The following is a 14,634-nucleotide window of genomic DNA, read 5'->3' as shown; positions in this document are numbered from 1 at the left end:
TGAGAGTTAGAGAGGGTACAGAGGGAGTAATTGGTGATGAGCAGTGTGGCTTTAGGAGGGGGAGGTGAAGCGTGGATCAGGTGTTTGCTGTGAGACAAGTGTGTGAAAAGTATTTAGCGAAAGGCAAGGATGTGTTTTGGGCATTCATGGATTTAGAGAAAGCGTATGACAGAATTGATAGGGAGGCTTTGTGGACTGTTTTAAGATTGTATGGACTTGATGGTAGGTTACTAAAAGGGGTGAAAAGTTTTTCTCTAAATAGTAGAGCGTGTGTAAGAGTGGGAAATGTTGTGAGTGATTGGTTTCCCGTGAGAGTGGGGCTGTGACAGGGATGTGTGATGTCGCCTTGGTTGTTTAATATTTATATGGATGGTGTTGTAAGAGAGGTGAATGCAAGTGTTTTAGATGGAGGTCTGAGTCTGGTCAATGTCGATGGTGGAGAGTGGAATCTCAAGCAGCTGCTGTTTGCAGATGATAATGCACTTGTGGCTGATTCAGAGGAGAGATTGAGACAGTTGGTAGAGGAGTATGGAAGGGTGTGTGAAAGGAGGAAATTGAAAGTAAATGAGAATAAGAGTAAAGTGATGAAGTGTACGAGGTTGGTAGATGGTAGAGGGATGAATATAGTTTTGAATGGTGAGTTGCTGGAGGAGGTGGAGTGTTTTAAATATTTAGGGTCATATGTTGCTATGGATGGAAGAATAGATGCAGAAGTGAAGTTTAGAATAAATGAAGTAGGAAAGGTGCTGGGAGGAATGAAAAAAGTGTTTAGATGTCGTTCGCTTAGAATGGATGTAAAGAGAAGGCTGTATGAGGGTGTTGTGGTACCGACTGCGTTATATGGGGCTGAAACAGGGAATATGGGTGTAACAGAGAGGAAAAGTTTGAATGTAATGGAGATGAGGTGTCTGAGGAGTATGTGTGGAGTGATGCGTATGGATTGAGTGCGAAATGATGAAGTGCGAAGGAGAACTGGAGTTGGTCGGGAAATGGCTGGTAGAGTGGAGGAGAGGGTGTTGCGATGGTTTGGGCATATGGAGAGAATGGATAATGAGGGATTGGTGAAAAAGATACCTAGATCTGATGTGAGAGGTGTAAGGCTGAGAGGAAGACCACGAATAGGATGGATGGACAGTGTGAAGAGAGTGCTGGATGCGAGAGGGATGTCTGTTGAGCAAGGAAGAGTGGCTGTGCGTGACAGAAATAAATGGAGAGAAATTGTGAATGAATAAATGATGACGCAGCCCTAAGGGGATATTCTCCCGCATTTGGTCTGATTAGCTAGTCAGGTCAGGTGCGAGTAAGGGGATGAGTCTATTATGATGTGGCAGGGGTAAACCAGCTCTGCTGTCGGGCCCTGCCGCAGATGTCACTGATTGCACTGCACAGTTGACCCGTGTGGTGTGGTGCGGTGAGGATCTGTCCCTTCTCCCCTTTGGGGCTAAGATGCGAATGAATGTGTTTGAATGGATGAGTAAATGGGGAGTGTGTCGTCCTGTCTCGGCTACCTCCCTTTCCATGGGGGAAGCAGCCTAGGTATATAGATAGATAGATTTTTTATAACTTTTTTTTTTTTTCAAACAGTTCTCGGACTGGTGCTATTCATTCATTTCTTCATCAGTTCACTTCAAATCTGGTATAACTGTTCGTTGAGCAATTGCCATTGGACACCAAGTTCGTTTTTTTTTGGGGGGAGGGGGAAGAGGAGGAGTAAAGCTTTTTAAATGGCATTAAGAGGTCAAAGGTCAGACCAAGCATACAAATAATATTTAGTGATATGTGGGAACACAAATCCTTAAAATTTACCTACTTTCGTTAGGATGACTGAAGAGTATTGTTATTATTATTATTATTATTATTATTATTACTACTACTACTACTACTACTACTACTACTACTATTGGTGCCTTCAGACACTAAGTTCATTTTTTGGGGTGGGGGCGGGGGGAAGAGGAGGATTAAAACTTTTTAAGTGGCATTAAAAGGACAAAGGTCAGACCAAACATACACATAATATATATTTAGTGATGTGGGAACACAAATCCCTTCAATTTACCTACTTTCGTAAGGATGACTGAAGACTATAATAATAATAATAATAATAATAATAATAACAATAATAATAATAATAATAATAATTATTATTATTATTATTATTATTACTGTTATTCATAATCAATCCTGCGAAGCAGGATATCATTATCAGCAACCTGCTCAATTACTATGGTCTGTGGTGTTGGCGGTGGTCGAGGGAGGAGGTGTGGTGGTAGCTCTGGCTTTTTTGCAGTTTTTTCTGTGAATATTCACCCTCTGTTGACACCTGACCAGCCTAGTGAGCGACTTAAGTGTGCGGTGATTGCTGAGACAAAGACAGGGAAGTAGTGGCTGATATATGTATGGATGATATTATAGACTTGATATATTAAAGAGCCCCTCGACCTCATCCCCTGGCTTTTGCCCATGCGCAGAAACAAGCAAGCCTGTGTCAACACCTGACTGTTCCTGGTTCGTCAGCTGGATCATCTGTGGTGGCGTCTCGTAGCCATGGCAACCAGACCACTTACTGAGCTGTGGAAGTTACAGCGTCACCAGGTTGTGAAAATCAACAAAGATGACTTAATAGATAGCATATTATCACCTAATGAAGAGGGAGAGCTCGCAAAGATCAACGAGAGGCTTGGAGAGGTTGTGAATGAACTGTAGAAGCTGAAGATATGATTACGTCTCCTGACAGTCAGATTAGTAAGAACTACATTGAACTCAAGTCTAGGGATAATATATGCAGGCGGCGAGCAGGTGGAGATCGTCAGACGTGAAAGGATTGAACTTGCTGGTGAATCTCTTGAGTGTGTGGAAGAGTTTTGTTATTTGGGAGACATGTTGTGTGCTGGAGGTGAGGCTGGAGCTGGCTCTGTGGCTAGGGTGAAAAGTGGTCGGAAGAAGTTCAGGGAGCTCTTGCCTCTCCTGACATTGAGAGGGCTCTCCCTACGTGCTAAGGGGTCTTTGTATGCAGCATGTGTTAGGAGTGTAATGCTGTATGGCAGTGAGACCTGGGCAGTGAAGGAGGAAGACATTCGCCGTCTCAGACGTACAGAAATGACAATGATTAGGTGGATGTGCAGTGCGTCCCTGCGTCCAAGGCCTGGAGTGGCTGGGTTTACAATGGAAGAGTTGAGAGGTAGGATGGGACTGGAGTGTATTGGTGTTGTGATGAGGAGAGGTAGATTGAGGTGGTTTGGACATGTGGAGAGGATGGGGGATGATAATTGGGTGAGGAAGGTGAGAAGTGTTAATATTGGGGGTGGTGTTATGAGGGGTAGACCGAGAAAGACATGAGACGAGGTCATTAAGTGTGACCTTAAGGTTAAGGGACTGAACAGGGAGGCTGCAATGGATCGTGCAGCGTGGAGAGCCGCCATTAGGTGACCAAGGCTGACACATGCAAGCATGTTGGAGCCTTTAAAAACGAAAACGAAAACGAAAACGAAATTATTTTGAAACAGCAACAATTCTTGGAAGTGCTGGATCGGAGGGAGCGTGAGGCCAACGTCGTGATCCTGGGCATGCCTGATGAACATGAGGCACTGGATGACACTGTATCAGATCAAGATAATATTCACAAGATCTGGTCAAAGATTGGCATTGATAGCGTAGCTGGTACACATCGTCGCTTAGAGGCAGTGCACGATCCGGTGAGACTAGGACGTCTCGACAGCACCCCATCTTGTTCATGCTGGCAGACAAGAGTCAACGTACCTGTATCCTGGACAACGCTAATCATCTGAAAAGTTCCGGAGATGATTATAGTAAAATACACATAAAGAAAGATGTCCACCCCAGTGTCAGGAGGGAGTGGTGTCAGCTGCCGGATGCTGAGGCAACGGAGATAGCGTGCCTGGAAAATGCAGGGTGCATCATTCGTCTTGACACGTGAGAACAAGAGCTGTACAAGGATGACATAGTTATCGACAGTTGGAACCCACAGTTCCATGTATCTGGACACAGCCTGACGGTGCAGATGGGGCAATGGAATAGGCGGGGGCGTGGACGCCTTCCACTGAAGGAACGATTGTGTGTTTGTGGCTCGTACAAACAGAGAGGATTGTGGCTGAAGCCTGCCCATTAACAACAGATATAAGACACAACTATAATATTAACAGTCTAAATTATTTGGTCAATGATACTCTTCCCCATGACATAAGCTGTAAGATAATTTATGATGCACTGGATGTGTTCAAGTAGAATTTTCTCTCGTTTGTTGTTCATTGGGTTTATATTTGTTTTGTGGTATGAGATGTAATATTTTGTGGACTACAGTTTTTTTTTTAATTATTTTGATAGAGTATTTTGTAATGTAAACATTTTACTGGTTGACTGTTTTATTATGAATGTAGCTGTGGCCAATAAATTATCTATCTATCTATCTGTGTGTGTGTGTGTGTGTGTGTGTGTGTGTGTGTGTGTGTGTGTGTGTGTGTGTGTGTGTGTTCTTACCTACCTAATTGTTCTTACCTAATTGTATCTTTACAGGAATGAGTCAAGCTCGTACTGTCCCGTGTCTTAAACCATATTTATCGTACATATCCTTAAATTTGTGAATTGTTTTGGCACACACTATTTCATTCGGTAGTGCATCCCATTGATCAATTGTTCTGTTTGGGAAACTGAATTTCCTTACGTCTTTATCACCTCTCTTCTTATGCAGTTTTTTGCAGTGTCCTCTTGCTGATGCTTCTCCATATGTTAAGTAATCATTTATGTCTATTTTCTCCTTTCCTGATATGCATTTATATAGCATTATCATGTCACCTCTTTTCCTTCTCTCCTGTAGTGTTGGTAGATTCAGTTTATTTAGTCTTTCTTCGTAGCTTAGGTCCCTTAAGCTTGGTATCCATCTTGTAGCGGCCCTTTGAACTTTTTCAATCTTGTCTATGTGCTTTTTGAGATGAGGACTCCAGACTACTGATGCATATTCCAGGGTTGGTCTAATGAATGATGTTATTATCCTTCTTAGCATGTCTTCATTTATGTATGTGAATGCTATTCTCATATTTGCAAGCAGTGTATACATGTTCCGTACCTTCTCGCTGATGTGATCAGCCGGAGACAGTTTGTTATTGATAATCACACCTAGGTCTTTCTCTCTTTCTGATGTGTATAGGGTTTTCTTTCCTAACTTATAATCCCAATCAGGTCTTTTTCCACTTTTACCAAACTTGATTACATGACACTTGTCCACATTGAATTCCATTTGCCATGTACTACTCCATTCATGAAGTTTATTTAATTCTTCTTGTAGCCCTTTCCAAGAGTCTGTGTTAGTAATTCTCCTTTGTATTTTTGCATCATCTGCAAACATATTCAGATAGCTCTCATTTCCAGTGTTACTGTTTATATCATTTATATACACTAAAAACATGATTGGTGCCAGCACTGAACCCTGTGGTACTCCACTAGTCACTTCTTTCCATGATGAGTAGTTTCCTCTTAGTACTGTCCTCATTTCTCTTTTTATGAGAAAGTCTTGCATCCAACAAAACAGTTTGCCTCGAATTCCTCCTTGATGGTACAGTTTCCATAAAAGTCTTTGGTGTGGTACTGTGTCAAAAGCTTTCTTGAAATCTAAATAGATACTGTCCACCCATCCTTCCCTTTCCTGTACTGTGTTTGTTACTCTGTCATAGTAGCTCAACAGATTAGTAACACATGATTTTCCTTTTCTGAAACCAAACTGTCTTTCTGTTATCATATTGTGTTCTTCTAGATGATTTACCCAAGCTTTTCTTATAAGTTTTTCTAATACCTTGCTTACAACACTGGTCAGTGATACTGGTCGGTAGTTGAGTGGATTTTGTCTATTTCCTTTCTTGAATAAGGGGACAATATTTGCTTTTTTCCAAATATCAGGTAGTTTACTTTGACTCAAGGATTTCTTGAAAATTAAAAATAATGGTTTACATAACTCCTTTGCACATTCTCGTAATACCCAACATGAAATTTCATCAGGACCACTTGCTTTTCCTCTGTCTAATCTACTTAACTCCTCCTGTATTACTTTTTCTGCTATTTGTATATCTGGTAGTATGTGTGGACATGCGTGTTCCACATAGTCCCTCTCAAAATTTTTTTCATCTGTAAAAACTAATTGGAAATTCTTATTTAGTGCTTCACAAATATCTTTCTCTTGTGTATAAGTGATTCCCTTGTCCGTAATGGATTGTATTATATCTTTTACTTTAGTTTTGCTTCTAATATAGCTGTAAAACAGCTTTGGTTGATCACTAATTTTATTTATTATATCCTCCTCAAACTGTTTTTGGGCTTCCCTCCTTATTCTTGTATAGTCGTTTCTTGCCTGTTTGTAATTATTGTACGCCCTTTCACTATTGTGTCTTCTGTATCTATTCCACAACAAATCTCTTCTTTCTTTTGATTTTTTACATTCTGTATTGAACTATTTCTGTATTTTTTTATCTGCTTCTTTGTGCTGTGGGATGTACTTCTGGACTCCTATTTCATAAAATTCAAAAAAAAATTTATATACAGCATTTAAATCTTGTCCTCTAAGCTCATTTTCCCAATCAACTTCTAAGAAATACATCTTTAGGTCTTGATAATTTCCCTTTTTATAGTTTAGGCTCTTTTTGTAACTATCATTGCTGTTTACTATGTCATATGCTATCCTGAAGTTATAATTTAGTACTGCATGATCGCTTTTGCCGAGTGGAGGGTGATATATTAAACTGTCACTATCATTTTCTTACCTTGTAAATATTAGATCTAGCACTGAAGGTACATCAAGTCCTCTTTTTCTGGTGGTTTCCCTCACATGTTGCGTTAAGAAAAACTCTTGTACGAGATCCAGGAGCTTTTGGTCCCAACAGCTTTCTTGGCTATTTATATCTAGAGTATTCCAATTTATATTTGTATTGAAGTCCCCAGTTAGTATAATTCTTTCCGATTTCTCTTCCATTTTATGTAGCAAGGATCTTACACTCTGAATTGTACTCTCTGCCAGGTCCTCATATTCGTCTCTTTCCCATGTGTTTGATCTGGGTGGCATGTACAAATTGGCTACAATTACTTTACCTTCAGATGTGTCGATCTCTACTGCAGTCAGTTCTACTTGTGATGGTATATCTAGTTTTATTTCCTTGACTTTTAGATTTTTCTTAGTTAATATTATAATTCCTCCTCGTTTTTTTTTAAATATCTGTCTCTTCTCCATATATTGTATTCCTCTAAGTTTAGTATGTCATTTGATATCCTTGGTATTAATTTTGTTTCAGTTAGGCATATTATTTGTGGTTCATTTTCTCTGACATAATCATTCATCTCTAGTAATTTAGATACCATTCCATCCACATTTGAGTACATCAACTTTATCATCTTGTTTATATACTTGTCATGACATGGTTCTACTACCTTCCTCCTTTTTCTTCCATCCTGTTTGTGTACCACTTTCGTACCTGCAATCCTATTACTTTGTAAAAAAATTTCTTCTTGTCCTCTTCTGATCTTCCCTCATTTTTTGTTTTTGCTTCCTCCCTTTTCTCCTTCAGTAATTCCAGTTCCTCTTGTGTTAGGCATCTTTTTATCCATACATTTTTGAACTCCTCTTTTTCCTAAAGATTCTTTGCATTTTTTAGAATCTCTTCCACAGTGTTCACATTCTGGAAAGTCACGTTTAGAGGTCTTGTCTTGCTTTTCTCTTATTTCCCTAACCTTTTGTGTTCCTCTATGTCTTTACTACAGATTTCCTCTGATACTTCTTTCAGTAAGCTCATTACATTTGCCATCTCCTTTTTGTCTCTTGTGATCTTGTTTTTAACTTCATCCTCTTCTATACCAGTGATTACTATTGATTTGTTTATTTCTACTGAATCTCTGACTAACTTTGGATTGTTTTGGATTATTCTTTTCACCTCCTTTTTAATGCTTTTTTCCTCCACCCTTGTTTCTAAGTCTTTCTTTACTTTCACCATTTCAGCATACGTGGTTTCTACATCATTTTTGTAACTTTGCACAGCTTCATTTACTTGTGTTATCTTCTCCTCAATATCACTGCTCTGGTCAATAAGACTGCTAACTTGCCTAATTGTCTCTGTGTCATTTTTGAACTCTTCCATAACACTCTCGTGATTGACTACTGTACTTGCCATTTCACTCATTTTCTTCCTAAGTGTACTTAATTCCACTGTTAGTTCACTGATGGTTGTGTCTTTCTTATTGGCCTCCCTTCCTAGTTTTTCTATTTCTTCCTTTTTCAAGTGCATCTGCTTCTTTATTTCATCAATTTCATTTTTGAAAGCCATTTCTAGTGTGTGTGTGTGTGTGTGTGTGTGTGTGTGTGTGTGTGCGTGCGCGCTTTTAACTCCCCCTAGGCCATTTGGTGGATTTGATTGAAACTTCTCAGGTGAGTTTGTCTGGTTACTCGGAAGGTTTTCCACTATATAGAGTACAGTTTTCAAAGCATTATTTTTAAGGGGGTGAGCACCCCTCACCAGATAAAAAAATGTTCATAAATAGTGAAAGGAGGGCAAATATGTCTTTGGTTTCTTAGGACTTGTTGTACAATTGACTCTCACCCATAATTACAAGGGGTCAGCCTCCTCTATGTCCCCCTCCCCCCCAAAAAAAAAAAAAATCGGTCAGAAAGACGGAAAAGTGAGCAAATGAATTTCAGTTAAACTTCTCGGGTTAGTTCGTCTGGTTCCTTGGTAATGTTTTCCACTAAAAAAATTCTTCCAACATTAATTTTTGCAGGGTCAGCCCCCTCACAAAATTTAGAAAATCCTTAAAAGTAGTGAAAAGACAGCATATATGAATTTTATATAATAATATAAGTTGTACAATTGACTCTCATCCGCAATGCAATATGTGGAGGGAGCGACCCCCCACCTCCAAATGATTCTTGTAGGTTAGATCCCTCCCAAAAATAAAACTAATCAGAAATGGGAGAAAATTTTATATGAAACTTCCTGGCTGAGTTCGTCTGGTTACACTGGAGGCCTTCTGCTACATACAATTTTCCAGATACGATTTTTAGGGGGTCAGTCCTCCTCACAATATTTAGTTAACTGTCTTAGAAACAGTGAAAGGATGGCAGATATAGATTTGATACCATAGTGCAAGTTGTGTAATGGACTCTCATCCTTAGCGCGATATTTGGAGGGTCAGCCCGCTCCAAAAAATAAAAACGATAAAAAATGGGAGAATGTGAACAAAAGGATTTCAAAGAAATCATCATACATATTGCAGGATTAGGTATGCAGTTTCCATGTTTCCTCTGAATGCACAGGAAGAAATTGCACATCTACTATATATATTTATTGACCATCCCCCATTTCCCTGTCAATGTTTCCAGTCTTTAATATTGCACTCAACTTGTAGAGCCTTTTTGAACTGGAGGAGTTAGGTATGAGCCTTTTTGAACTGGAGGAGTTAGGTATATACTTCTGATTTACAACAGCTGAATGTTCTCCCAAACTGAACAATGTCCCCTGACGGTAGTAATAACGAAATAACACTAATGAACAATCGGAGTGCAAGCCAGGAACATGTTTGACATTGCTTTGTGACATTAATCTTTGCCTGGTATTCCCAAAACCGAATCATTTTGTCCCTACCTGACCCACAACACTTCCACCAAGTTTGGTCCAAATTGGATCAAAACTGTTTGAGCGACCTTGCCTGTTATGTTGAGCTTTGACTTACTGTTTTTAAGATTTAGTAACTTCATTGTTGCATGATGCTGGACTTGTCCAACAATCCTGGTCTAAACAGGATCAAATTCTATTGTTTTATTTATAGAACTCACACGCAGACTCACAGACAAAGTCCAATGAAACAAAACAACCCCGCATTACCACATACTGCAGGCTAATGTAAAATACGACATTGGAACGTAGAGATATATCAACTCATTCCACATGAGGATTGAATAAATGTATCTTATGGCAATATGACTAAAATGATAATAAAAAAGTGGTGCCAGGCATAACAAACCTCGCCCAACAGAAGTTATTTTATTGCTGTTAAATAATGACTCATTTCTGCCATTTAGTGTCAGCGCACAATTAAAGCCTAAGGTAATGGCGCAAATGTTTTCAAGTTACGCCCTCTGAAAATCCGTGATCTTGCATTTGACCTTTCAAGGTCATGCAAAGTCAAAGATAATGCTGCCAAATGAAAGCCCAAATGAGCCTTCTTGTGTCTTGGTAATAGTAATTATCTATCTTCGAGTTTCGAGTTATAGCCCCATGAATATCCGTGACCTCGAGTTTGACCTTTCAAGGTCACTTGCGGTCAGAGGTCAAGGTACCAATCAAAAACTCATATGGGATTTCCTTTATGTTGATAATAGTAAATATCTCTCTATCTTTAACCATTTCCGAGTTATAGCCCCTTGAATATCCGTGACCTTGAGTCTGACATTTCAAGTTCATTCAATGTCAAAGGTCTTGGCGCCAAATGAAAGTCCATATTACGAGTTCCTGTATGTTCCTAGTAGTAAATATCTCTATCTTCAACCATTTTCAAATTATGGCCCTCTGAAAATCCGTGACCTTGATTTTGACCTTTCAGGATCACTCGTTTACCTTTAAAATTTCATCACGTTCTTTGAGGATCAATGTCCACTTGTCCTGAAAGTTTCATGTAATTTCATCCAGCCTTTTTCCGTAATGTTGCTAACGAAGAAACAAACAAACACTCGACCAAAAACAATACCCCGTCGGACTTAGTACGGGCAAGGTAATCATCGTACTGCAGTGGTTAGTACCGACCCGTGCTTATTTTTTCACTGTTCGTGCGCAGTTCAGTCCTTCGGAGGGAGAACTTCCACATTCTTTCTCCTGGAATCGCAAGTTTGGGATGCGGTATTCATAAACTTTGTTCTGTCTAATTATGGTGGCTTGTTTATGCTTCCATTTTTGCTCATGCAGCCATCACACACTTCAGAACTAAACAAGATGGAACAATAAAATCTAAAAATACAGGGAAACAATGTGCTTTCTGAAACTGTTACGGAGATTTCGTAACCAACTGCACTGAACATTAACGTGACACATTTAAGGTGCCATCGGCGGTACTATCATCTTTTTGCAGATAGTTTTTGCCGCTACTAGACTACTTTATTCAGCTTAGTAGGGCACTTAAGTTCTGAAAGGTTTAACGAAGGCAGTCCCTAACCTCTCTGGCACGAAATGTCTCTCTTAAGCTGAATAAAATTCTATGGTGATGGTGAGAAGAAAATAAATCATGAAAGATGTCATCTGGCCAGGGCAACTGTTCTTCAAACTTGTTTATCATCAAAATCTGCTTATGATCACTAATGAATACCAAACCTGGATCCCTTTAGTGTTCACAGTCTGGGACGCGAACTGAATACCTGTATGCTCTCAAAAACTTTGGTTTAGAAAGGCTTGCCTTTATTCCAATTCTCATTCATCTTCGGTTTCCCTCGCGCCTCACAGTAATTTCCTATCAGTACGAGTATTTTGCTTGTCACTTCTTCCTTCCCTACTAAATAAACTCTCTCTCTCTCTCTCTCTCTCTCTCTCTCTCTCTCTCTCTCCACTTCCTGATTTCTCACACTCTTCTCCCAATCACTGCATTCAAATCGCACACTCTCCACTACCACTCCTTTCTTCTCACTGTCACCACCCTTGTAACATGCAAACGTTAAATGCCACGTCGCAAATATCCCTCGGCATTTGTAATTACTGTAATATAATTAATCCAACAACCACCCTTACGGTAAAAAACACACTGAATGTTGTAAATCAGCAAATTACATAATCCAAGCAACAGAAAGGACTTGAAGATTTATGGTAAATGATCAAAACCAGCTCTGAAAAAAACAACAAACTATAGACTGGATAAAATTTGTACTTACTGGACACTGATAGATCAGGTATTGGACAACTGCTTACCTGAAACAATGAAAATCTTATTAGACTGCATTATTTAGTTATGTATTAATCATGTGATAGTATTATATGAATACATCATTGTCATCTCACCTCTATTTCACACACAAAGATGGGATGAGGTAATATATGATTACACCATTACAGTAATCAGCTTACATTTTAAGATGCTTCCATATGCATAGTAACGCTGCTCAGTTCGACCGAACTCTTAATTGTTAAATTATTAATAGCTATTAACAAACACAAATATAGCGACGATGGTATGGTACTTATGAACTGTAATGGAGAACGGAGAAGGGCAAAACAGAGCAGGTTCCGGCAAAGAGTGTCTCAAGTCAGTGACACACTTACATGAGGCGGGGGTAAACTATCGAAAAAACAGTGGAGGTGACGATTTTAAATTATTACTGCCAACCGAAATGATCAGCAAAGTGACTACCTCGAGGGGGCTTAAACCAAGTAACTTCACCACCACCAAATTCAAGCAAAATACATCTAATTCAAACAAAACAGATGAATTTCTGGGAGCTTGTTATATTCACGAAATCAATAGCTACCTAGTAAATGTGTTGGAATTATATTGTCGCCTCACTCAAAAATCTCATCAACTTTCGGCTTTCTCACATTACCCACAGCAATCTTTCTTCTCAACATTTCACTACCAGTCTCTTCTCTCGATCATTAGCTTCTTTCTCACACCATTCCACCAATCTCTCCTCCCCACTGCCCTCTTCCCTCTCACACTATCAATACCATTCTCTGCTCCTCACCATTCCATTCTCTCTATCAGCTCCATGCTTTCCTTAGCCTAGGTCAGTTGTTGACAATGAACGGACACTTTTTTCGCCACCTTGTGAAGCGCAGCTATAACGTTTGGAGGTTCATCACATGCAGTATCCCAATAAAGTGGAGTCAGTCGTTCTTTGACTCACCAACTCTCCCCTTCCCCCAACTGACTCCCGTCAACCTCACTGTCTTTACCAGTGTTGCATTTCTCTCTCTCTCTCTCTCTCTCTCTCTCTCTCTCTCTCTCTCTGTTTGTCTCCCTCTGTCTGTCTGTCTGTCTGCCTGTCTCTCTCTCTCTCTCTCTCTCTCTCTCTCTCTCTCTCTGCAGTACCGTAATTTTCTGGGATGTTCCAGCAGACACATACAGACAACCACACTTTCCAACTCCAGTACATTTTACCCTTTTTCACCTGGGATAATAAAACAGAGGGTAAAATCGGCCAGGCTAGTGAATTACCAATGAAATGGCACAGGCGGACGATTTACAACGTCACTAAAGCAAAGCCAATTCGTGTCATGTGTAAGAAAGCAGAAAATCACAGGTCACCACAGCCTTACTGTACGGCCGAACACGGAATGGTTGGTAGGAATAAAGGGGGCGTTGTATAGTGATGTTTGTTGTGACGGCCTACACTTTGTCCTCTCCCTCCCTTCCTCGTCCTTCTTTTCTCTCTCATTCTCTCCTGTACACTCTCCCATCACCCTCTGTCTCCCCCTTCCCCCCCCCTCTCTCTCTCTCTATTCCCACCATTGCTACACCCGCACCACCTTCATTCCTTGCTCACGATAACAAGTGCAGTGGAGTCGTGGAGAATAGCTTGTAGTGGGATGGGTTTTCAAAATGCACAGTATCTAAATAATTAAAAAAGGAGAGAAAGAAGGAACAACGACTGACAGGCATCCTAAAGCGTGCCTTACAGATTAAAACATAAGATACCCAGTTATCATGACCTGTTCATCAGGGGATGCTTTGACATATTCCGTTTAGGGGACAGTGGATCTAAAGAATTTTCAGGGTAGACCGCTTGTGTAAATCAATGACTGGAGGTACTAGTTAACTCCGGCTCTGCTCAGGTGGTTACATAAGAAATTAGACACTGCATTGATAGCTGCGCGTAATGGAAGGAATGTGTGTGTGTGTGTGTGTGTGTGTGTGTGTGTGTGTGTGTGTGTGTGTGTGTGTGTGTGTGTGTGTGTGTGTGTGTGCGCGCGTGCGTACGCGCGCTTGCCATTCGCTCTGTTACTGAGTGAAGAAAACAGTTAGCTCACCTTTCGTCCGATTTGGACTAAACGTGATGGAATGGTTGAAGGTCTTCCCAGTGATGTGCCTCTTATTTTAAGAATCACATGGCAAAGTCAACCTAGACATTTTTATACGATTTAGAGCAGACTTTGTGGAAGGATTAAGGGTAGGCTAAGAATGATGGGGATCAATTTGGAAAACAGGCATTCAAAAGGCAACGTAGCAGGTCAAGATGAAACTTTGGCCCGAGTGTATATGTGCGTGATTAAAATAACTGGGACAGTTTTTATTTACCTGGGACCAAACCTGGTGAATGATTGATGATCAGGCAAGGCGCTGATCTAATGGTTATGATGGCTACAGGTCAAAGATGTGTGTGTGTGTGTGTGTGTGTGTGTGTGTGTGTGTGTGTGTGTGTGTGTGTGTTTTGTTATGCAAGGATGAAAGAACCAAAGGCCAGGAGCGCGCAAATCGTTCCTTCCAAGAAAAGACACTAAAACATTACAATAGAGAGCCAAATTCAAGATCCGCCCATTTCGAGATGCCTGGACACACTACGTTTGAAAAACTGGAGGTCATAGGAAGTAGGAAATACAGATAGAGGGACAGTTCAAGAGAAGACCTGTTTCATAAATGAAGGCCTGGAAGTAGCGTTTCACTCTTGCATTT

The 14,634-nt window shown here is 40.2% G+C and overlaps 1 pseudogene; it reads left to right on the top strand.

The window, feature by feature from the left end:
* The first annotated feature begins 2,544 nt into the window (after positions 1 to 2,544).
* The window catches only part of LOC145394981 (uncharacterized), a 62,925-nt pseudogene continuing 50,835 nt past the window's right edge, over positions 2,545 to 14,634 (top strand).

This window comes from Coenobita brevimanus, chromosome 29 (assembly GCF_032717465.1).
Source record: "Coenobita brevimanus isolate Jiangsu-jjx chromosome 29, ASM3271746v2, whole genome shotgun sequence".
Classification (NCBI taxonomy): Eukaryota; Metazoa; Arthropoda; class Malacostraca; order Decapoda; family Coenobitidae; genus Coenobita; species Coenobita brevimanus.
This window is presented reverse-complemented; position numbering and strand designations above follow the sequence as displayed.